Source organism: Sminthopsis crassicaudata, chromosome 1 (assembly GCF_048593235.1).
Source record: "Sminthopsis crassicaudata isolate SCR6 chromosome 1, ASM4859323v1, whole genome shotgun sequence".
Classification (NCBI taxonomy): Eukaryota; Metazoa; Chordata; class Mammalia; order Dasyuromorphia; family Dasyuridae; genus Sminthopsis; species Sminthopsis crassicaudata.
In genome coordinates, this window is record NC_133617.1 from 174,782,044 (window position 1) to 174,807,236 (window position 25,193).

Below are 25,193 nucleotides of genomic sequence, written 5' to 3' on the forward strand. Positions count from 1 at the left end.
AGACTTTTGCTTATCCTGACAAGGGCTTATTCTGAGCCCTTCAGAGGAGCTAGCCTGGACCATCGCAATTTGGTGCCCGAACAGGGACAGACACGATCCTGATTCCAGTGGAAAAACCTCCGATTCAGATTATGTAATCTATATAATTATGTGTAATGCCTCCCATATTGATGGATTTATGTTTCAAGGTCATGACCACCCTATATTCTAAATCAAAAGAAAGGGGGAGATGTTAGGTTCTTACCAAGTGCTAATGAGATAATGAGATATTAGGTTCTTACTAAGTGCTAAATTGGTACTTAACAATTCTCTAGTTCTGACCTTTACTGGGAGTTTAACCCCTTCGAACTCCTGGGGAGGAGCAAGTTCATTGGTCGAAGTAATTTTTCCCAGAAGCCCTTGCATTATCCCACGCCCATTCTCTGGGAGGATAAGAGAGAGAGAGAGAGAGAGAGAGAGAGAGAGAGAGAGAGAGAGAGAGAGAGAGAGAGAGAGAGAGAGAGAGACAGAGAGAGAGAGAGAGAGAGTGTCTCTTGTCTGGGCCAGACTTGAGGCAGCTCTCCAGAGGAAAACTATCTACTCTGGACCAGAGTTGGCGGCAATTGTCTGGAGACAAGGGCTCTCTATAGGAAGAAGAATCTGTCTGAGAGATTTGAGTTGACACAGCAGATCTCCTCCCGGAGAGCGATCGGCAGCTTCTGGAGACAACAGCACAGTACAGGAAATTACTGAATAAATCAAGGTATTAAAAAGCAATGGAATATTACTCTGCTATAAGAAATGGCAAATATGAAGGATTCAAAGAAACATAAATTTGTAGGAATTGATGCAGTGTGAAGAAAGTAAATCCAAAATAATAATACATACAATAATTATTACAATGTAAGTAAAGTCATAAAAATGTCAGTAGCAGCCCTTTTTGCAGTAACAAAGAATTGTAAACTGAATGGATGTCCATCAGTTGGGGAATCGCTTAATAAATTATGGCTTATGAATGTAATGGAATATTATTGCCCTATAAGAAATGATCAGCAGGATAGTTTCAGAAAGGCCTGAAGAGACTTACATGCTAAGTGAAGTGAGTAGAATCAAGAGGACATTGTACACAGCAACAAGATTATGTGATAATCAATTGTGATGGACATGGCTCTTTTCAACAATGATCTGCAACCAGAAAGAGGACTATGGGGAATGAATGTAGATTACAACATAGTGTTTTCACCTTTTTTGTTGCTGTTTACTTGCTTTTTTCTCATTTTTTCCTTTTATATCTGATTATTCTTATGCAGGATAATAAATTTGGAAATATATTTAGAAGAACTGCACTTGTTTAACATATATTGCATTACTTGATGTTTAGGGGAGAATGTGGGGGGGAAGGGAGAAAAATCTGGAACATAAAATTTTGCAAGGGTAACTGTTGAAAACTATCTTTGCATGTATTTGGAAAATAAAAAGCTCTTATTAAAATGTTTAAAAACCAATGTAAATAAAATCAATATAGAAAGGTAACAAAACTGGTTAATTTCAGTAGTCGATTCTAATATTCCTTACTATTAATAATAAATGAACTAAGTGATATTTTAATATTCTTATTGTATGTTGTCACATTAAAATGAAATTTTAAAAATATTTTTTTAAAACTACCATTATCTACCTAATCTAAAACAATACCTTGCATATATTTGGTATTTACTATTTTCTGTGTCTCTCTTATTCCATCTTTTTATGGCATTACAAACAGCATCAAGAAGGCAAGGCAGTGTTTTAGATTAGGGAAATAATGGTGGTTTTAAAAATAAAATTTTAATTTAAATTTTAATTAACTAAATTAATTAATTTAAATTAAATTAATTTAAATTAAAAAATTTTTAAACTAATTTTAGGTCCCAACAAGGAGCAGCTAGGTGGTACAGTGGATAGAGGACCAGCCCTGAAGTCAGGAGGACCTGAGTTCAAATGTGACCTCATATACTTAACACTTCCTAGCTATGTGACCCTGGGCAAGTCACTTAACCCCAAATGCCTCAGCAAAAATAAATAAATAAAATAATAAACAAATAAACAAATAAATAGTGCCAACTTTAAGAAAATCAGGCTACTTCAAAAAGAATGTTTTTGAGGCCATAGATCTGAGAGCTCATAAAACTTTGCTTCTTAGTACTTCATTTGACTAGTCATGACTATAACAAGTCATGTATATAAAGGCAGGTTGGTAGTTCAGCAAATAGATTTCTGGGCTCATAGACAAGATAGACTGGTTTGAATCTCACCTTAGACATTTCCTTAGCTGTGTGATCCTAAGCAAGTCTTTTCATCACCTCTTCAGTTTCCTCAGCTGAGAAATAGTAAGAATAGTAGTACACGTCTCACAAGATTATTTTAAAGATCAAATGGGAGCAGCTAGGTAGTATAGTTGATAGAACACTGGCCCTGGAGTCAGGAGAATCTGAGTTCAGATGACTATAGACACTTAATACTAGTAACTGTGGAGAAGTCACTTAATCACCAAAAAAAAAAAAAAAAAAAAAAAAAAGACCAAATGACATTGTATGTGTACAATGCTTTATCAACTATATGAATGTTACTTATTATTTTAGAACTTATGTGGTACTTGATGGTTAGGCTCATGTAATCTCAAAGTGATTAACTACTAGACCATGAGTTCCAGGATAGCTAGATTATCCCAACTGATATTTTCTCCTGGTATAGCAATGGGAAAATAAGTTAATCCCTCTCAGTCTTTTCCTTATGGGATCTCATATATCTACCTATCTTAGAAAAACAACACCTAATAAATACTTATTTATTGATTTGTTAAATAAAAAAATCAAATGAGATTATACATATAAAGAACTTGGTAAACTGTACAGTTCTTTACAAAATGTAAGCTATTATTATTGTCAGTTCTGTTTCACCAGAACTTTCACAGGCTTCAGTTTCTTAAGAAATGATCCTCCACCTGTCTTTTGAAATCTCCCATAAAAAGGAATTTACTCTTCATTGAAGTTACTTTTTTAACTGTCCAAAAACTGGACAGTTCTATAATAGTTTTTTTTTTTTGTTCTTTTTATATTCCCCCACCCTTGCAAATGGAGATATGCTTTCTGTTCACACGTTATCTCATCTGATCTTTACAGTGATTCTCTGAGCCAGGTTGTACAACTTTTGAAAGCGATAATCCAAGTGGGTGGTAATACTAAAGTGGTGACAGTAGAAATTGAGAAGGGAAACCCATGTGAGAGATGTCAACAAGATGGAATCAACAGAATGTGATAACTGATTTGATATGAAAGATAATGGAGAGCAAAGGCTCCAAGATAAAATCCCAAGCTTTGGAACAAAGGAGTTTTTGTGAGTGGTGACTTCATAGACAAATGGAGTAGAGAGGAATGCTGCGAGACAAGTCCTAAAGTCATTGTGAAAGTCGGGAGAGTGACTTGGAGCTCAATAAATGACAACAATCATGGACTTCAAAGAGATAAAGTAGGGAAGGTCCAGGCATACTCTTGAGATGGCCGTGGAATGCAGGCAGAATAAGCCAAGGTAGGAGTGGCCACCCATGGAGAAGCCAACAAGGAATGTGGTGGGCTCAAAAGAGAATTAGTCTCTGTTCATCAGAAAAGGTGGAGCTAGTGTTGGTTGGAAATATGATGTTACAAGGAAGTTTACTGAGAAGAGGGTGGGAATAGGCAAGAACTCTGTAAAAGAGGTGAGGAGATGGGCAAATCAGATTACAGTGGGTCTGGAGATAGATCTGAATAGAATAGGATGAGGGTTTGGGCAATGGAAATAGGAGTTTGTTGCTTGTAACTAATACCACAACACAGAATGACCATGATTTGGAATGCTACCATAGTATCCTGGGAGGTAGAGAGATCAGCATACCATGCTCTAGTGGCAAAATTTAATAATAGAATATTTGAAGAGTTACCCTACCAGTGTTCAAAACAGTCATGTTTTGTAGTCTCCATGGCATCTTGTCCTCAGGTATCTTGACTATAAAGTCCTTGAGGCCAGGGTGGTCCTTTCTAATTCTTTGGATTTCCCAAGGGCATCAAGGACATCATGTGTCATGTAACTATTTAGTCATATCTGTCTTGAACTGATTTAAATAGGAGAAAGAGCCAAATAAGTGTCATGTTTTTGTTTAGCATTCAAATTAAAAATGGACTCAATTGAATGTGTCTTTCCTTGGCTAGAAGCTCTACGTGTCAAAGACACAGTGAAGAATGTAGAGTCTTGTGGATGCATAAACGAAACTAAAGGAAAATTGAAACTTTTGCTCACTGTCCACATAGTTTATGAGATGGGAAGCACGTATCTTGTTGAGAGCCATTCAGTGTGTAGGAATGGAGTCTGGACTGGACAAGCTCAGATACGCAAGGTTTCCTTCTGGTGGGTAACATACCGCCAAAGACTGATGGCATTCCGACTGTTCAGTTGGCCAGAGGCAAAGATTATTAACCCGTTTCCATCCTGCTTTTGTTATTGGCTTAATGACCAGGAGAGATTCCACTGTTTAATATTTAAACAAATGTTTTCATGTCAAGACAATGAACTACTGTTAGGACAGACTAGAGGTTGATTAATATTCCATCTCATCCTGGCAAGCCATTCCTGCCAGATTATATGCTAAATGTTGATTCCTACATTTCTTAAGGAAAAATAAGCACTTCAGAGACATGGACTTGTGAAATTTTCCTTGATTATATAGGATACACAGCAGATGTACATGGTCTCTTCCACTCAATGAACAACTCCCTTTCATTTTAATTTCCCAAGTAGACCAGAACAAAGCATTGAGGGTAATTCTTTAAGCTAAAGAGGCCAATTCACTGTACTTCTCCTTAATGATCTTTAACTATTTTCCAGCTAAGGTGTTTCATAACTCAATTTTGTTCCATCAACAGTATTCCCATTAGTGATGGCGAGTAGTAGATACTGGTGATGGCACAATAGATAGAAAGCAGGTCCAAGAGTCAGGAAAACCCATCTTCCTAAAATCAAATCTGACCTGAAACAACTTATTAACTATGTGCTTCTGAACAAATCACTTAACCCTGTTTCCTTTAGTTTCCTCATCTGTGAAATGAGCTGGAAAAGACAATGGTAAACTTTTCCAGTCTATTAAGGAAAAAAAAAAAAAAACTAATGGGATCACAGAGAGGCAGACATAAGTGAAAACAACTGAACAACTACAACAAATATGGCCACTTGTATATTACTTGGTATTAAAACCAAATTCCTTATAAAAGCAGGCATTTGCTCTTTGTGTAACTGGATGTGGAAGCAAAAGTTGTATAGATGTTTCTGGAAGATGACCTTTGAATGTTTGGATCCCAGTGGCAACAAGTTCAGCTACTTAGAACCTATGTAGTCTTTCAAGTATCTGCAAAATTGGATTGCATATCTTTGTGAAATCTGTTTAGTGGTTATGACCTCATTCTTCCTGGAGAATTCTCTGTCTTAAGCTTGGATGTCTAACAGACCAACCTAGAAGTCAGCAGCAGCATCCAAAAGCTCAGGGTAGGCTTTTTTCAATGTGCATAGCCAGAGGAAATCATTCCTCCTTGGACTAATTCTGTTTTTACATGCAACTCTTCAGGAGTACAGGAATCCCAAGATGGAAGCTAGCAATAAGGGGCTCAGTATAAGCTACCTCCAGCTGCCAAAAAGAAAAGGCTGGTTTGAATTTTTGAGAAAAGAACTTGGATGACCCCCATTTTATTTAAACTTATTTTCTTATTCCTTTGGGGTACTTGTTTTCTCTAATAATACCTTACATGTATCTCAAATGAAAAATAAATATCTATAAAATGTCTTTAAATGAAGGGGCTAAGTGAAAATACTACTTCTATTTAATTTTAATAACATGATGCTTCTTTCGGCAGAAAATGATCCTAATGACTAAGAATTAACAAGATATACATTCTGAATCATTTTTTTTCTCATAATGGGAGCTAAGTGGTAGTGATCCATATAAAGGTCTTTTGCAAACCTTTGTTCCAGATTACTTTCTTAGACTTATCCTCAAACTCTGTATTTCCTCTCCCACCTTGGGCTTTGTACAGGCAATCTCTTATGTTTGGAATGTTCTTCTACTTTAAGCCTGTCTGTTTCTTAGAATTCTTAGCTGCTTTCAAGGCTTAGCCTATGTTATCATCTAATAAGAAGTCTTTCCTGATTCCTGAGTTGTTAGCACTTTCTGCCTCTTCTAACTATATTGTGAGTATTTACCAGTGTTGGTTATAGTAGATATAATTTGTATTGAATTATGAGCCAATGCACAATGATTCTTATAGGCATTCACAAATATATTTTCATGTCAGTAACTTGGGTCATTTGTACTATATATGAAGATAACTGACTTATATGAAGGAAAAAACCTCATGCTTGACTTGGACTGAAGAAGTCCTGAGTTCAAATCCCATCTCAGACCTTTATTGGTTTTGTGACTCTGGGCAAGTTATATAGATTTCCATAACATAGTTTCTACATCTGTAAAACAGGGGTAGCACCTTCCTCCCAATGTTCTCAAGAGACTTAAATGAAGTCATATTTGTAAAGCACATTGCAAACCTTAAAGTACTCTGTAAAAAGTAACTATGCAGACTAGACTTGGGGTCAGGATGACACATCATCCTGAGTTCAAATCCAGCCTCAGATACTTACTAGCTGTGTGACCTTGAGCAAGTCACTTTTCTCATCTGTAAAATGGGATGGAGAAGGAAATGACAAACTAACTTAATATCTTTGCAAAGAAAACTCCAAAGAGGGTCATAAAAAATCAGAAATGACTGAAAAAAGGATTAAACAAATTATTATTAGGAGTAATATTTTGGTTGTTATAATCATTCTTACTTTATATTATTTATATTATTATTTATATTAATAATATTAATTAAATATAATTAATATAATATATAATATAATAATATATTAAATATAATTAATATAATATATAATATAATAAATAATATAATTAAAATAATATTAATAATATTTATATTATTATTTCCTAAAATGACAGCAGCTCACATTTATCAGATGAGTTAATAATTGTATAGTACATAGCATAGCACCTGACATAGAGTGTTATATAAATTTTAGCTATTATCATTATTAATATTAGTGACTGAATTATTTGATCCTCATAAGTACATTGTAAATGTTATCATTTTTTTTGTTTTGTAACTGATAAGTAGATCAGAGAACCTATAAACCACATGCATAAACAAGTAAGATCTTGCTCATGCTCAGATCTTGTAGCAGCATCAAGGAAACCTCCAAACCATGTGGGAGGTGACATTGACACCAGTCTTAAGATACAACTGGGAGACATGGCCATGAGATCTTATGCAAAAGAGGTTTCTTTCAATGTAGATGTTAATGAACCCTTCCCAGGGCATGGATTTTTCAAAAAAAAATTCCTTGTGAATCTGTGGGAAATTGTATTTGTTTGCCTATAGAGGTAGAGGGGGGGTAATAATGATCTTCTCACATTCTTTTTTCCCTTTTATGTTTTTTTCCCTGCTTAATACTTTGCAATTTGCTTTATTTTTCCTTCTTTTTCAGTAGTCACTGGATGAAGACATATGTCACATTTTCCCCCATATTGAACCCAAGTAATGTGTTCCTAGAGTAGGAAAACTATTATGTTTTTATAAACATTTAATGACCAATGTATCCAAGTTTAAGGAGCTACAGAATTCAATCTAAGTCACTAAGCATTTATTAAACAAATACAAAGTATCAGGTTGTACAACAGGTGCTGTGAAGACAAAGAAAAAAAATTAAGCCATGTAAAACATCAAGAATTTTATATTCTACTGGGAGGATACAACATTGGCACAGAAAAATAAAAACACAAGTTATTTCAGGAAACATTAACACATTATCAACTGGAGGAGTGGGGAATCAAGGAAAATTTTGTAGAGGAGATGGCATCTGAATTGCCCCTTAATAAAAGTGAAATTTTCTGTGAGATGGAGATTAAAAAGGGAGTGCATTGCAGCCATGACCACTTTGACTCCTATAGATGCTTGAAGGAGGGAGATGGAAGATCAAATTAGATAACTATCAGATAATTTAGTTTGTCTAGAATATAGAGTGTGTGTGTGTGTGTGTGTGTGTATATATATATATATATATATATATATATATATATATATATATATATATATATATATATATATATATATATATAGGGGAATAAGTAATGTAAATTGAAACTGACAAGGTTGATTCTAGCCAGATTATTTGTGGCCTTAAATGCTAAATTATTTTCCAAGTAGTGAATACACTACTGAGCGGCTCATAGTTAAAGCCACAGACTTGGAGTAAAATTTCTGGGTTCTTTTCTCGGACATCTTTATGCAAAATCACCCATGCTTCAGTCTCTCTCTGTATCTGTCTCTTTGTCTCTGTCTCTCGATATCTCACTCTACCTGTCTCTGTTCCTGTTTCTGTCTCTCTCTTTCACCATCCTCAGTCCTCAGATAGGTAACTCCGACTCCCACCCTTCAGATACTGGCTTCTGATCATGAGGCTTTTACCTTGTCTGGTGAGATCCCGGGCCTCTTGTGTAACCTTTCCCCACTTCGCTTTTTATTCTTAGCTCTGAGTTTCAAAGTCAAATGAATATATCTATAGGGCAACTAGGTGACATAGTGGATAGAGTGATAGGCTTAGAGTAAGAAAACTCATCTTCTTGAGTTCAAAGCTATCCTCAGACTCTAGCTGTGTGACCCTAGAGCAGTCACTTAATATTATTTGCCTAAGTCTCCTCATCTCTCAAATAAGCTAGAGAAGGAAATGGCAAACCTTCTAGCATCTTTGCCAAGAAAAATCCAAATGAGCTCATGAAGAATCAGGCATGTCTGAAAAATGACTGAAGAACAACAATGAACATTATCAATGATATTATAATTTCTGGAAATGACATGTCAACCAAGTATATTTGGGCCACCATTCGCTATATGTTTTGATTACTACTATTAGAATGTATGTTCCTTAAGGGTAGCCACTATATTGCTTACTTATATCTATGTCCACAGTGCTTAGCTTAGTGTCAGATACATAGCAAGCATTTAATAAGTTCATTTTCATTCATTCATTCATTTCATTTACTAAATATACAAAGTTAGATCAAGTGCTTAGCTTTTGACTTACTTTCCTAACTTCCCCCAAAACACATGTTTTCTATTAAGTAACAATGGGCTAGATGTATCATAATACCTTTTGAAGCTAATGCCCTGTAATAAAATTTATTATGTTTACAAACTGAGATCTTGGTTTGACTGCTAAGTTGAAGGAACATTGTAAAAATCTCTGGAAAGTTGTGGAAGTTTTAATTCCCGAGACAAAATTGTTGCATATATTTTCGGTTCAGTTCAAATTAAAAAAAAATATCAGACATTTACAGTGTAATAGGTACTGCTAAATAGTAGGGCTATGAAGATGACAAGTTGATAGATTTTCCCCTTATAGAACTAATAATCATGTATGATTCAATGTACAATGAGGAGGTACCTCAATAAAATGTTTTATGAAAATGGAAAGCTATTGCTTAACCTCTTTGTGGTTCCATTTTCTCAGGAAAGGGGCTTAAAAATACTACCCCACCAGCAATTCCAATAGACTTGTAATGGAAAGTGCCATTCCTATCCAGATAGAGAACAATGGAGACTGAATGGAGATCAAAACATAGTATTTTCACCTTTTATTGGTTGTCTGCTTGTGGGTTGTTTTTTTCATTCTTCTCTCTCTCTCTCTCTCTCTCTCTCTCTCTCTCTCTCTCTCTCTTCTTTTTCTTGTGCAACATTTCTTTTTCTTGTGCAACATGAAGAATACAGAAATATGTTGCTGTCTTGGGGAAGGGGAAGGAGAGAGAAAAATTTGGAACACAAAAGTTTTGCAAAGGTGAGTGCTGAAAACTATCTTTGTATATATTTGGGAAAATAAAATACTATTAAAATTTTTTAAAAAGAATAAAAAAGAGAAAGAAAAAAAAACTTCACCACCTTTCTTTTTTTTAATTTTTATTTTATTTTATAATTATAACATTTTTTGACAGTACATATGCATGGGTAATTTTTTACAACATTATCCCTTGCACTTACTTCTATTCAGATTTTTTCCCTTCCTCCCCCAACCCCCTCCCCCAGATGGCAAGCAGTCTTATATATGTTAAATATATTACAGTATATTCTAGATACAATATATGTATGTAGAACCGAATTTTTTGTTGCACAGGAAGAATTGGATTCAGAAGGTAAAAATAACAGTTTACATTCATTTCCCAGTGTTCCTTTTCTGGATGTAGCTGGTTCTGTCTATCATTAATCAAATGGAATTGGATTAGCTCTTCTCTATGTTGAAGAAATCCACTTCCATCAGCATACATCCTCGTACAGTATCATTGTTGAAGTGTATAATGATCTTCTGGTTCTGCTCGTTTCACTCAGCATCAGTTGATGTAAGTGTCTCCAAGCCTCTCTGTATTTCTCCTGTTGGTCATTTCTTATAGAACAATAATATTCCATAACATTCATATACCATAGTTTACCCAACCATTCTCCAATTGATGGACATCCATTCATCTTCCAGCTTCTAGCCACTATGAAAAGGGCTGCCACAAACATTTTGGCACATACAGGTCCCTTTCCCTTCTTTAGTAGTTCCTTGGGGTATAAGCCCAGTAGTAGTATGGCTGGGTCAAAGGGTATGCACATTTTGATAACTTTTTGGGCATGATTCCAGATTGCTCTCCAGAATGGTTGGATTCTTTCACAACTCCACCAACAATGCATCAGTGTCCCAGTTTTCCCACAGCCTCTCCAACATTCATCGTTATTTGTTCCTGTCATCTTAGCCAATCTGACAGGTGTGTAATGATATCTCAGAGTTGTCTTAATTTGCATTTCTCTGATCAATAGTGATTTGGAACACTCTTTCATATGAGTGGAAATAGTTTTAATTTCATCATCTGAAAATTGTCTGTTCATATCCTTTGACCATTTATCAATTGGAGAATGGCTTGATTTCTTATAAATTAAAGTCAATTCTCTGTATATTTTGGAGATGAGGCCTTTATCAGAACCTTTAACTGTAAAAATTCTTTCCCAATTTGTTACTTCCCTTCTAATCTTGTTTGCATTAGTTTTGTTTGTGCAGAAACTTTTTACTTTGGTGTAATCAAAATGTTCTATTTTGTGATCAATAATGGTCTCTAGTTCTCCCTTGGACACAAACTCCTTCCTCCTCCACAAGTCTGAGAGGTAAACCATCCCATGTTCCTCCAATTTATTTATGATTTCGTTCTTTATGCCTAAATCTTGGACCCATTTTGATCTAATCTTAGTATGTGGTGTTAAATGTGGGTCCATGCCTAGTTTCTGCCATACTAATTTCCAGTTTTCCCAGCAGTTTTTGTCAAATAATGAATTCTTATCCCAAAATTTGGGATCTTTGGGTTTGTCAAAGATTAGATTGCTATTTTTATTCAAATAGTTTACATAGCATTGGAGTTAGTTGTTCTTTAAATGTTTGGTAGAATTCACCTGTAAATCCATCTGGTCCTGGGGACTTTTTCTTAGGAAGTTGGTTAATAGCTTGATCTATTTCTTTTTCTGAGATGGGACTATTTAGACTACTTACTTCTTCCTCTGTTAATCTGGGCAAGCTATATTTTTGAAGGTATTCTTCCATTTCATTTAAGTTATCGAATTTATCAGCATAAAGTTGAGCAAAGTAGCTCCTAACTATTGTTCTAATTTCCTCTTCATTAGTGGTGAGTTCACCCTTTTCATTTTCAAGACTATCAATTTGCTTTTTCTCTTTCCTTTTTTTAATCAGGTTTACTAAGGGTCTGTCTATTTTGTTGGTTTTTTCATAAAACCAACTCTTAGTTTTATTAATTAATTCAATAGTTTTTTTACTTTCAATTTTATTAATTTCACCTTTTATTTTTTGAATTTCAAGTTTTGTGTTTGTCTGGGGCTTTTTAATTTGTTCCTTTTCTAGCAATTTTAGTTGTAAGCCCAATTCGTTGGCCCTCTCTTTCTCTATTTTATGCAAGTAGGCCTGTAGAGATATAAAACTTCCCCTTATTACTGCTTTGGCTGTATCCCACACATTTTGGTATCACCATTACATATGTTGTTTACTGAAGGTTTTAAATATATGCTCCTTATTATTTTAAGGAATAGTCCATTTATTCCTATACTCTCAAGCGTTTTTAGTAGGAATGGATGTTGGATTTTATCAAATGCTTTTTCTGCATCTATTGAGATGATCATATGGTTTTTATTAATTTGATTATTAATATAGTCAATTATACTAATAGTTTTCCTAATATTAAACCAGCCCTGCATTCCTGGTATAAATCCCACTTGGTCATAGTGTATTATCCTGGGGATGATTTTCTGAAGTCTATTTGCTAATATCTTATTTAAGATTTTAGCATCAATATTCATTAAGGAAATTGGTCTATAGTTTTCTTTCTCAGTTTTCAATCTACCTGGTTTAGGTATCAGTACCATGTCTGTGTCATAGAAGGAATTTGGTAGGACTCCTTCAATCCCTATTTTTTCAAATAGTTTACATAGCATTGGAGTTAGTTGTTCTTTAAATGTTTGGTAGAATTCACCTGTAAATCCATCTGGTCCTGGGGACTTTTTCTTAGGAAGTTGGTTAATAGCTTGGTCTATTTCTTTTTCTGAGATGGGACTATTTAGACTACTTACTTCTTCCTCTCTTAATCTGGGCAAGCTATATTTTTGAAGGTATTCTTCCATTTCATTTAAGTTATCGAATTTATCGGCATAAAGTTGAGCAAAGTAGCTCCTAACTATTGTTCTAATTTCCTCTTCATTAGTGGTGAGTTCACCCTTTTCATTTTCAAGACTATCAATTTGCTTTTTCTCTTTCCTTTTTTTAATCAGGTTTACTAAGGGTCTGTCTATTTTGTTGGTTTTTTCATAAAACCAACTCTTAGTTTTATTAATTAATTCAATAGTTTTTTTACTTTCAATTTTATTAATTTCACCTTTTATTTTTTGAATTTCAAGTTTTGTGTTTGTCTGGGGCTTTTTAATTTGTTCCTTTTCTAGCAATTTTAGTTGTAAGCCCAATTCGTTGGCCCTCTCTTTCTCTATTTTATGCAAGTAGGCCTGTAGAGATATAAAACTTCCCCTTATTACTGCTTTGGCTGTATCCCACACATTTTGGTATCACCATTACATATGTTGTTTACTGAAGGTTTTAAATATATGCTCCTTATTATTTTAAGGAATAGTCCATTTATTCCTATACTCTCAAGCGTTTTTAGTAGGAATGGATGTTGGATTTTATCAAATGCTTTTTCTGCATCTATTGAGATGATCATATGGTTTTTATTAATTTGATTATTAATATAGTCAATTATACTAATAGTTTTCCTAATATTAAACCAGCCCTGCATTCCTGGTATAAATCCCACTTGGTCATAGTGTATTATCCTGGGGATGATTTTCTGAAGTCTATTTGCTAATATCTTATTTAAGATTTTAGCATCAATATTCATTAAGGAAATTGGTCTATAGTTTTCTTTCTCAGTTTTCAATCTACCTGGTTTAGGTATCAGTACCATGTCTGTGTCATAGAAGGAATTTGGTAGGACTCCTTCAATCCCTATTTTTTCAAATAGTTTACATAGCATTGGAGTTAGTTGTTCTTTAAATGTTTGGTAGAATTCACCTGTAAATCCATCTGGTCCTGGGGACTTTTTCTTAGGAAGTTGGTTAATAGCTTGGTCTATTTCTTTTTCTGAGATGGGACTATTTAGACTACTTACTTCTTCCTCTCTTAATCTGGGCAAGCTATATTTTTGAAGGTATTCTTCCATTTCATTTAAGTTATCGAATTTATCGGCATAAAGTTGAGCAAAGTAGCTCCTAACTATTGTTCTAATTTCCTCTTCATTAGTGGTGAGTTCACCCTTTTCATTTTCAAGACTAACAATTTGCTTTTTCTCATGCCTTTTTTTAATCAGGTTTACTAAGGGTTTGTCTATTTTGTTGGTTTTTTCATAAAACCAACTCTTAGTTTTATTAATTAATTCAATAGTTTTTTTACTTTCAATTTTATTAATCTCACCTTTTATTTTTTGAATTTCAAGTTTTGTGTTTGTCTGGGGGTTTTTAATTTGTTCCTTTTCTAGCAATTTTAGTTGTAAGCCCAATTCGTTGGCCCTCTCTTTCTCTTTTATGCAAGTAGGCCTGTAGAGATATAAAACTTCCCCTTATTACTGCTTTGGCTGTATCCCACACATTTTGGTATGATGTCTCATTATTGTCATTTTCTTGGGTGAAGTTATTAATTGTGTCTATGATTTGCTGTTTTACCCAATCATTCTTTAGTATAAGATTATTTAGTTTCCAATTATTTTTTGGTCTATTTTCCCCTGGCTTTTTATTAAATGTTATTTTGATTGCATTATGGTCTGAAAAGGATGCATTTACTATTTCTGCCTTACTGCATTTGATTTTGAGGTTTTTATGCCCTAGTATATGATCAATTTTTGTATAGGTTCCATGAACTGCTGAGAAGAAAGTATATTCCTGTCTGTCTCCATTTAGCTTTCGCCAAAGATCTATCATATCAAACTTTTCTAGTATTCTATTTACCTCTTTGACTTCTTTCTTATTTATTTTGTGGTTTGATTTATCTAATTCTGAGAGTGCAAGGTTGAGATCTCCCGCTATTATAGTTTTGCTATCTATTTCCTCTTGCAGCTCTCTTAATTTCTCTTTTAAGAATTTAGATGCTGCACCACTTGGTGCATATATGTTTAATATTGATACTGCTTCATTATTGATGCTGCCCTTTAGCAGGATATAATGCCCTTCCTTATCTCTTTTAATTAGATCAATTTTTGTTTTTGCTTGATCTGAGATGAGGATGGCTACTCCTGCTTTTTTTGGTTTTGTCTGAGGCATAATAGATTCTGCTCCACCCTTTTACTTTTAGTTTGAATGTCTCACCCTGTTTCAGGTGTTTTTCCTGTAAACAACATATAGTAGGATTCTGACTTTTAATCCAGTCTGCTAACTGCTTCCTCTTTATGAGGCAGTTTGCCCCATTCACATTTATGGTTAGAAGGACTAATTCTATATTGCTTGCCATCCTATTAACCCCTGCTTATGCTTTTCCCCTTTCCTTCCCTTTTACCCTCCTATCCAGTATTAAACTGGTGAACACCACTTGCTTTTCACAACCCTCCCTTTTTTAGGATCCCTCCCCCACCTTAAAGATCCTCCCCTTATTTTACCCCTTTTCCTCAAAATTACTGTATTCCCTTCCCCTTAGCTTACTCCTTCCCTTTCACTTTTCAATGAAGTGGAAGAAGTTTCACCATAAATCGAATATGTCTATTGATACACGCTATGTTAATCTCCCTCCTTTCTTTCTCTCAGATATAATATGTTACCTTTGCCTCTTCATGAGATGTAGTACCACCACTTTACACTTATTTATGATATAATCTCCTTTCCACCTCTAGTTTCTAAGACAAATTGTACATATGTTCTTTATATATTTTTTTGACAGAAGTATAGTTCTCAAGATTTCTTTTTACCTTTTTAGAAATCTCTTGAGTTCTGTATTTGAAGATCAAACCTTTTATGTAGGTCTGGTTTTTTCATCAAAAATAGATGGAATTCATTTATTTCGTTAAATGTCCATCTTCTTCCCTGGAAAACGATGCTCATTCTTGCTGGGTAAGTTATTCTTGGCTGCATACCAAGTTCCTTAGCCTTTTGGAATATCATGTTCCAGGCCCTGCGTTCTTTTAATGTGGACGCTGCTAGATCCTGGGTTATCCTTATTGTGGATCCTCCATATCTGAATTGCTTTTTTCTAGCAGCTTCCAATATCCTTTCCTTTGTCTGATGGTTCTTGAACTTGGCCACTATATTTCTTGGCGTTTTGATTTTAGGGTCCCTTTCAGTAGGTGATCGATGAATTTTTTCAATGTCTATTTTACCCTCTGTTTCCAGAATGTCTGGGCAGTTCTCTTTGATAATTTCCTCGAAAATGGTGTCCAGGCTCTTTTTTTCCTCCCATTTTTCAGGGAGTACGATTATTCTCAAATTGTCTCTCCTGGATCTGTTTTCCAGGTCTGTTGTCTTTCTGGTAAGGTACTTGACATTCTTTTCAATTGTTTCATTTCTCTGGTTTTGCTTGACTACCTCTTGGTTTCTCCTTGAGTCATTCATTTCTACTTGTTCCAGTCTAATTTTCAATGATGTATTTTCTTCACTCACTTTTTTTATATCTCTTTGTAATTGTCCAATTGAGTTTTTATCTTCTATGGAATTTTTTCCCATTTTATCCATTTTATTTTTTAGAGAGCTGATTTCTTTTTCCAGCTCACTAATCCTGTTTTCCTTGGAGTTGTTTACCTTTTCCAGCTCACTAATCCTGTTTTCCTTGGAGTTGTTTACCTTTTCCAGCTCACTAATCTTGTTTCTCAATGATTTGATTTCTTTATCCACTCTTTCTTTGAATGCATGGGATGACTTCTCTAGGCTCTCTTGCCAAGTTTCCCTTTCCTTTTCCCATTTCTCTTCCAGCTCTCTTGTGAGAGCCTTTTTGATTTCCTCTATGAGGTTCTTTTGTATTGAGGAGCAGCTTATATCCCTCCCAGGGGAAACATCTGGGGACAGTCTGTTCCTAGTCTCCTCAGCATTTGAAGTCTGCTCCCTCTCCACACAGAAGCTGTCAATGGTTAGAGCCCTTTTGAATTTTTTGTTCATTTTGTCAGAGTAGGAATCAAAGAAAACAAACTGACAAGAGAAACAATTGGTCTGTTTTGCGGGGGATGGGGCTGGATGGTATCAATGGGCTTCCTCTACAGACTGGGGGTAGGGCAGCAGAGAACCACTAACAGAACAGCAATGACTGTACTGAGTCTGCGCTCTGAGGCTCCGAGAACGCACCAAGTCAGTCCAGGTGGGGGTTGGGGGTGGCCGGGCTCTGAGAGACGCTGGCTTTCTGGGGTTTTAATCTTCACCTCCAGTGTTTACACCCTCTCTGCTGCTCCTGGCTTGCTGCCAAGACGGAGCATCCACACTGGGGCAAAAGCCCTTTCACAGAAATGGCAGAGATCACACCCCTCCCCCTCCGGTCTGAGCTGTGTGAGCTGCCTGTCTTGCTCTGGCTGCCTGCCCTCAGTCTGTGCCCAGTCTGATTGACCCTCCCCCGAGCAAACACAGACCTTTTCTGGCGACTTTCAAGGATGTCTTCTCTTGGTGATTATTTGTGGATTTCTTTCTGGGTCAAGCATTAAGTCAGAGGCTTGTCATGAAGTAAGTTCTGAGAGAAAATGAGGAGCTCAAGCAGCTGTCTGCCTCCACGCCGCCATCTTGGCCGAAAGTCACTTCACCACCTTTCTTATGGAGTTGTTATGAGGATGGTGTTGTAATTAAGTGACACAAGTAGAATGTAATACTAGAAGTCAAGAAGATATGATTTTGAATCAGATGCTCACTAAGTGTGGGTCCTGAACATGTCATTTAATTACAGTTTCCTTACCTGTAAAATGGGGTAATAATAGCCCTTACATCACAGGGTTGTTCTGAGGATCTAAGTGTATTAACGCAATTAAAGAGTTTTCCTAACCTTAAAACACTATATAAATTGTATTGTGATTGTTGTTCAGTTGTATTACACATGGCTGACTCTTTATTATCCTTTTGGGGCTTCCCTTGGCAAAAACACTGGAGTAGTTTGCCATTTCCTTCTCCAGCTCATTTGACAAATAAGGAAACTGAAGCAAGCAGAATTAAGTGATTTGCCCAGGTATACACAGATACTAAGAGTCAGAGGCCAGATTTGAACTTACACACACTAGTTTTTATTATTTTTATTATTATAATGATGATATATATATATATAAAAGTTGCTCTTATGGGGAATAGTCAGCACAACTATAGAGATAGGGCATTGTAAAACAAAAATCAAAGAACAGTTTAAGTCTCATATATAAAGTGATATAGTATGAAATAAGGCTGAAGAGAAAGGTTGTCACCACACTGCTAAAGGGCCTTCAATGCAAATTAATCAGTAAGCATTCACTAAATAAGTGTTATGTGCCAGGCACTGGGGATATAATGGCAAAGTGAAAGTTTCTCCTTTCAAGAGAATTACATTTTATTGTGGAAAGTCACATATGCATATAGAAGTAGTTACAAAATAAATATAATAAACTTTGTGGATGAAAGGTGCAAATAGCTGGGAGAATCAGAAAATACTTTAGTTGAAAAAGATCACAAGATCTGAGTCTCAAATAGACCAAAAGCTTCCAAGAGGTGCAGATATGAAACACGTATTCCAGGTATGAAAGCACACATTCCAGGTATGGAGAATGGTTATAGCTAATAGGAAATCAATTACATTTTTGTCATTAGGGAAATGATGAGGTCATATATGTACATTAGAAAGTTTAATTTTAGTATTTATATGAAGTATGGCTCAGAGGGAAGAAGATGCTACATCAAAAGTTCAAGAGGTGAGAACATTTGTATGTGAGTTCAGATTAAGGAAAAGGTGCAAAAGGTATTTTGAATCCTCCACCAGCTGCCATAATGGTTTTCCTAAAGCATAAGTCTGACTATAATAACTCCTTACTTAATAAACTTCAGTAGCTCCCTATCACCCCAGGAACAAAAATAAAATCTTCTGTTTGATTTTCAAAACCCTTCACAACCTGGACCCTTCCTACTTTCCCAATTTTCTTATACTTTACTACTCTCCATATGCCCTGTGATCTGGTGACTGTCCTCCTTAGCATTTCTCACATATGACTCTCTATTTCTTTATTCCATGCCCTTGGAATGGACCCTGAAAGAGTTTCCCTTCTTGCTTCTAGTTCCTAGTTTCTTTTATTTCTTACTAGACTCAAATGCAATTCTGGCTTCTGCAAGAGGCCCTTCTTGTCCCTTTTCTGAATTCCCAACCCCACTTTCACATGCCTTTCTTATGAGATTGCTTTTCCTTGTACGTGTCTGGTTATATGCTTGTTGTTTCCTCCATTAGAATGAGATGTCCAGGTAATTACATACAACAGGCAATTGGAGATGCATATCTGAAGTTTAGGGGAGAGATTGGAACTGGGTATATACCTGAGGAAGACATCTATCTATATGAAAATTATATAGTAGATTAGCTGCTAGATCTGAAGAGATGGAGGAAGTGTAAGAGATGTGGAGAAAGAAATACACATACACAGACAGACAGACAGAGATAGAGACAGAGTCATGGAAAAAGAGAGAGAAAAATGGGGGCAAAGAGAGCAGAAGAGAGACAATACAAACAAGAACACAACTGGATGCATTAATCTTAATTTAGATATGGGTCACCTCAACTAATGAAAATGAAGAAGAATTGAAAAAACATGAGTGAAGAAATAAAGACATATTGAGGAATGGAGGGTAAGTTTAGGGTTTCTGTAATGAGAGATTTCATATATGTGAGAAATTCATTAACATAATTAACATTCAATTTTGAAATTTTAAGAAAAATTTGATGGTAGCTTTTGACTCCATAGATAGATCCTAAGTATCATATTATTGTCAAGAAAGGAAGTCTCTGACTACCATTAAAAACAACACAGTTAGTTTCAACTGACAAGAGCAAAAGGATCTCCCAGTTATTGAGTTGCCTGGAAGAAACTGCTCTCTAATGAGTAGCTGTTTTCATTAAATATTATGTGGAGCTGAATCATTCTTTTGGATTTTATGAGACACAAATATAACGCAATGTGCTTTTCCTGAGTAGAAGCTGTTTGTATGATATGTAATCGGTCCCCAGTGGATATCTATGAATCAGAGATATTTGTACAGATTTACACACAGCTTTGTACACAATCCTGAAAGATTAAAGCAAATTTAAATACTCCCTCTCCATCCATCTGGTTTCTACTTCTTTATGATTATATTCACAGTCCCTTTAATTTTCTTAACCAAAATGCCCCTCTTTAACCACCTTGTCTTCTGTCCCTTGTTAGAATATAAATCCTTAAGGGCAAAGGCTATCCTAACTTTTATATTTTTATTCCTTGTGTTTAGTTCAATGCTTGGTACATAGTAAGTACTTAATACATTCTTCCTTCCTTCCTTCCTTCCTTCCTTCCTTCCTTCCTTCCTTCCTTCCTTCCTTCCTTCCTTCCTTCCTTCCTGCTTTCTTGCTTTCTTTCCTTTTCTCCTTCCTTTCTTTATTTTCTTTTTTTTCTTTTTCCCTTTTAGTCTTCCCTATTTCTTTCCTTCATTCCTACTTTACTTCCTTTCCTTACTTCCATTATTCCTTCTTCCCTCCTCTTGTTTCCTTCTCTCTATAGAAATGAACTTCAAGTAAGGAGGACACAAGTTCAAATTCCATTTCTGACACAATGAATGATCTTGGGCAAGCATTTCAGTTCTCTGAGCCTCAGTTCCCTTATTTGCAAAACAGATGTGATAATCCTTGCAATGCCTATCCCCATAGGATTATTGTGAGGATGAAATAAGATACTATAGGTAGAAAATTATATAAATGATTGATTATTGTACAGATATTATATGGAATTTTCATTTTACTAAATCCAGAACAGAAAATACTGAGAAAGAAGTTTTAGGGATGTGGAACAGGTAAAATAAAAAACTGTTTTTCATCATCTATTCTAAGAGGAAATTGACTTATACTGCACAATCCAATCAAGGACTTAAGTTAACCATAAGGAAATAAACGATTATAAAAAATGTCATAAGCTAGACCTAAATTTTGGCTATCAGTTGGTAGCATCATCTCCAATAGCATTTTATGAACAAAATGAATCACCATCTGGATGGGCAGTGGATCATTTCATTTTTTGGCTTTGTCCCTAGCACAGCAATTACCAAAAAAAGAACTGGGACACCATCCTACCTCATTCCACCTCAAGCCCTGAAATGACCTAATATTTTATCTTGGAATGTACAGCTGTGCTTCCAAAAATTCTGAATATGCACTGGTGCAGCGATGACGTAATTCTATTTTCATTGGACGTCTTGGCCCCACATGTGCACTCACAAAAGCTCCATTGTTATATGCAGACTCAATCCCATGCCAGTGCAAACAGCATCGTAGTATTTACTGATTCCTGAAGGATATTCTCTTTGTCATTTCTAAAGAGTCTCAGACATTAACAAGAGAGAGAAAGAGGCGGAGAGGGGAAGAATGCTACCTGGATTTATAGTGAAGAGGGAAATTATACAGATATTATTCTTTAATAAGAATTTTTCTTCATGTTACTCCTGATTTAGATGGCCCAATTTTAAATAAATTGTATTTGTTAAAAAAAAATCTGTATTTTAAAGCAGATAAATAAGTAGATAATTCTTTGTTTTGCATATTATGTCAAGCTTAAAAAGACTCTAGTGATTGTGGTAATCCAAATACCTCATTTTATAGAATAGGATACTTAAGTCCAAAGAGTCAAGAGGAAAATATTGGGAAATATAGGTGATACATAACCAAAAGCTACCAATAAAAAATAATAAGCATTCTTTCTACACTTCAAAGGATCTGTATTTCATGTGTACTGGCAAGTATATATTCATAGATTAGTCTTATTTCTATGAAATCACTGTAAGTATAATCTACATATGTATAGAAGGTATCCTTAATGAAGGTCTGAAAAGGAAACAGGAAGACTTTTAGAAATTATATTCCAGAACTGACTATCTTTATATTTATTATACAACAAAACCCATGTAAAAGGTATCCTCAAGGAATCTTTACTGGGCCCAATGGTCTCAGGCCATATGAATTTTACTTCCTTAAGGCCTATTCAATTTTCAACTCTGTGAAGCCTTCTTTTCTCATCACAGCCTGAAATTTGTGTACCCCATTAGTAATGGAGAATTGCACTCAAACAAGAACAGTTTAGATGTTATTTTTCTCTGCAGCACTTATTGTTATATATTATATGTATTATATTCACTACATGTAATATATTATATATAACATAATATATTATGTATAATGTAATATACAACATATAATATATATGTTGCATATGCATATATTATTATATTAGAATTATTAATATACACTGGTTAGTACATAGAATACTAGATTTGAAGTTAGGAGACTTAGGTTTCAATCCAAGTTCTGACAATTACTATGTGATTTTAGCAAGAACTTCACCTCATTGAAACTTAATTTTCTTTTCTATCAAATGAAAATAACAAGTTTTTCCCTCTCTCCCTTATAGAAGTGTTGTAAGGAAAGTTATTTGTACACCCTGCTTTTGTTGAAAATTTTTCATTCATGTCCAACTTTTTGTGATCCCATTTGGGGTTTTCTCGGTAAAACCACTAGAATGGCTTGTCATTTCCTTCTCCAACTCATTTAACAGAGAAAGAAACTGAGGCAAAGAAATTTAACTAATTTCACCAAGACCACACAATTAGGAAGTGATGAGGTCATATTTGAACATATGAAGATGAGTCTTCCTAACTCCTGGATTCCTGATCTATCTAGTGTACCACCTAACTGCACTTTGTGTATCCTAAAGCTCTCTAAAACTATGATCTAATTTATGCACCTATACCTCTCCAACTGGATTACAAAGTTCTTGAACACAGACAATTATTAATTCTTCTATCCCCTCTATTCTCCTATGCTTTTTGTCTATTACATAGATGAAAATATTCTCACTACTAGATAAGCAAAGAGTTTAAAGAAAAGTAGGAAATAACCTGCAATGGTAATATTAAAACTATGGAAGAAGAGAATTCCCCTAATTGACTAGAGTTTTTCTTTTTTGGTCATGTTTGTATTCCCAACACTTAGCAATATGCTTAACATAAAATAAATACTTAATAAGCTGTTTACTTAACTCACTTTAAGAGTGTGGTTAGGATTGGGAATAGGAATGGGAAGAATTAGAAACAAGAGAATAGATATCAAAGCATGGACTGTGGGCTTTCTACACTATAAGGAATAGGGAGTTGTGCCCACATAATTAGGAAAGTAGGGGATGTGATTTAACTTACAATATAAACAAGTTTGTAATATAAGCCTCTTTTTATATTGGAATGGGAGAGGGAAGTATCTTCAAATACCAAGTTTTAGAACAACCAAAGACGTGCTTTGGGAAAAAAAAAAAAAAAAAAAAAAAAAACCTCATCCTCCAAACTGCTCGTATTTGAGTATAATTCTCTTTTCCCAATGAGATACACAAGCCTGAGCATGAAGCCATATGATCTCTGAGCATCAGATCACTCTTCTATATAATGGGTATATAGATGCCTGTAGTATTTTGTCCAGGGGTTGTTTGAATTAATGAGACAAAGTGTTAAAAGAGCTTCATAAAGTTTAAAGTGCTCTGTAAATGTCAACTATTATCATGATCATGATTATCATTATTATTTCTAAGCAGGTCTAACACCTTATGATTCTCTGATTTTATGGTCAAATTCAAGAAGCATTCATCTGTGTTTCTTGATCCTTAGAAATCTAAATTGAATAATGTAAGTTCCTAAAGGTTGAGTATAAATATTTAATTTTTTCTTTGCACCCATAGAGGCTAATACAATACATATGCACAGTGGGTATTTAATAAATATTTGTTGCTTTGGATTACAGTAGGAAAAATTTGGTAAGAGTCTGAGAGTTGTCTTGCTATTGAAGGTTTCTCTTCTTTCTCCCTCTCCAGTCGTTTAAGTGCATATAAGTGTGTTGTCACTGCTGCATAAAAATTCCTTGTATAAAATTCCTTCCAAAAATTCTTTTCTATCACTAAATTATATTTTCATTTTCATTCTGTAACAGTACATTTTTGCTTAAGTTTAATTCTAGATATTGTCTGAAAACAAACAACAAGCATTATCTTCTAGAGACAAGAGGGAAAGTGTCATAAGAACATTGAAAGGAAAGAAGAAAGATTATTTCATACTAGACTGCTTAACATGTATCCTTTTCCTCTATAAATGTCATTACATTTTTATTGCTTGGTCAAGATGCTCTGATATTTCTGGAACTTCAAAAAGTTTGAAAATCCTTGCTTTAGAAGTAAAAATATTAAAGGCAGTGTGGAATTACAGGAAAAGACACTGGCCTTAGAACCTGGTAACTTGCCTCCTCTTCCAACCCACCTCTCAGCATCTCCAGAGTGAAGTAACTTACAAATATTTTTTGAATTGAAGGAAATCAAGTAAATATAATTTTGTACTCATCACTAGTTGGAGTGAAACTTTTAATTAATTCACTAACCTGCTACTTGAGATAGAGGGAATGGTTAGTCCCAGTGGTTAAAGGAAATAATGCTATATTTGTGATCAAGAACACCTGCCATTGAATTCTAGTTCTGTTACTTATTGTGTGATCTTGGGCAACACACAGAATGTCTTTGCCTCATTTTTCTCATCTATGAAATGAGAAAATTGTACCTGATGACCTCAAAGCGTACTTTCAGGTTTAAATCTATGATTCTATAATCATGTCTGTTGCTTATTCTTTTAGTCATTTCCTTTACCACTCCTACCCTAGTCATGCACAAAAATGGTAGAAATCAGGTAGCCCATCATAAGCTCATTTATAATAATTCCTTTCCCATTCCTTTAGAACCTGTTTCCCTTACAAATGTGTTCAACTTGCAGAATTCTGCAATGCTTTGCAGTCCAGCTTAAAGTAAAGTTTATTCAAGAGTGAACAGAATAACCTGACTGGAAGTGTTTTTAAACACAAAGAACTGTGATCTCTGGCCCAGGCACGTGGGGCCATTGGGAAATTCAAACTCTTGGCAGAATTACTGTATTTTCCACCAACGAATTATTGCAGGAAAGCGGTTCATGAAGTCAAGACATATATTACTGGGCAGGGAATACCATCAGAGGCAAAAACAAACATCAAGGGAAAAGAAATATTTTATCTCCCCAAACCCTCCCCCCATCTCACCTCGAAGATGTTGACCACTGGAAGCTGTTTCAATAATGATATCTCAAACTGATGACAAGGTTTTCTCAAACCAGCCTTGCCATCCTGTTTTTTTATATTTATTTCCTGAGATTGACAGTCAGAAAACCAATGAAAAATAAAAAAATATATAAAATAAAATAAAAAAGGAAAGTCCTTGATACAAGGCAGGATATGACTGAATGTTGTCCCACAGAGTTAATACTTTCCTG

The 25,193-nt window shown here is 35.0% G+C and overlaps 2 long non-coding RNA genes across 2 annotated transcripts in view; one reads left to right on the forward strand and one right to left on the reverse strand.

The window, feature by feature from the left end:
* Nucleotides 1–25,193, forward strand: part of LOC141553307 (uncharacterized) — a 276,064-nt gene that overhangs the window by 93,152 nt on the left and 157,719 nt on the right. The window contains exon 2 of the long non-coding RNA XR_012485390.1: nt 9,851–9,924. This is a non-coding gene — a long non-coding RNA (uncharacterized LOC141553307). The remainder of the gene's footprint in view (nt 1–9,850; nt 9,925–25,193) is intronic.
* Nucleotides 1–25,193, reverse strand: part of LOC141553300 (uncharacterized) — a 90,287-nt gene that overhangs the window by 21,222 nt on the left and 43,872 nt on the right. The gene's annotated exons all lie outside the window — the stretch shown is intronic.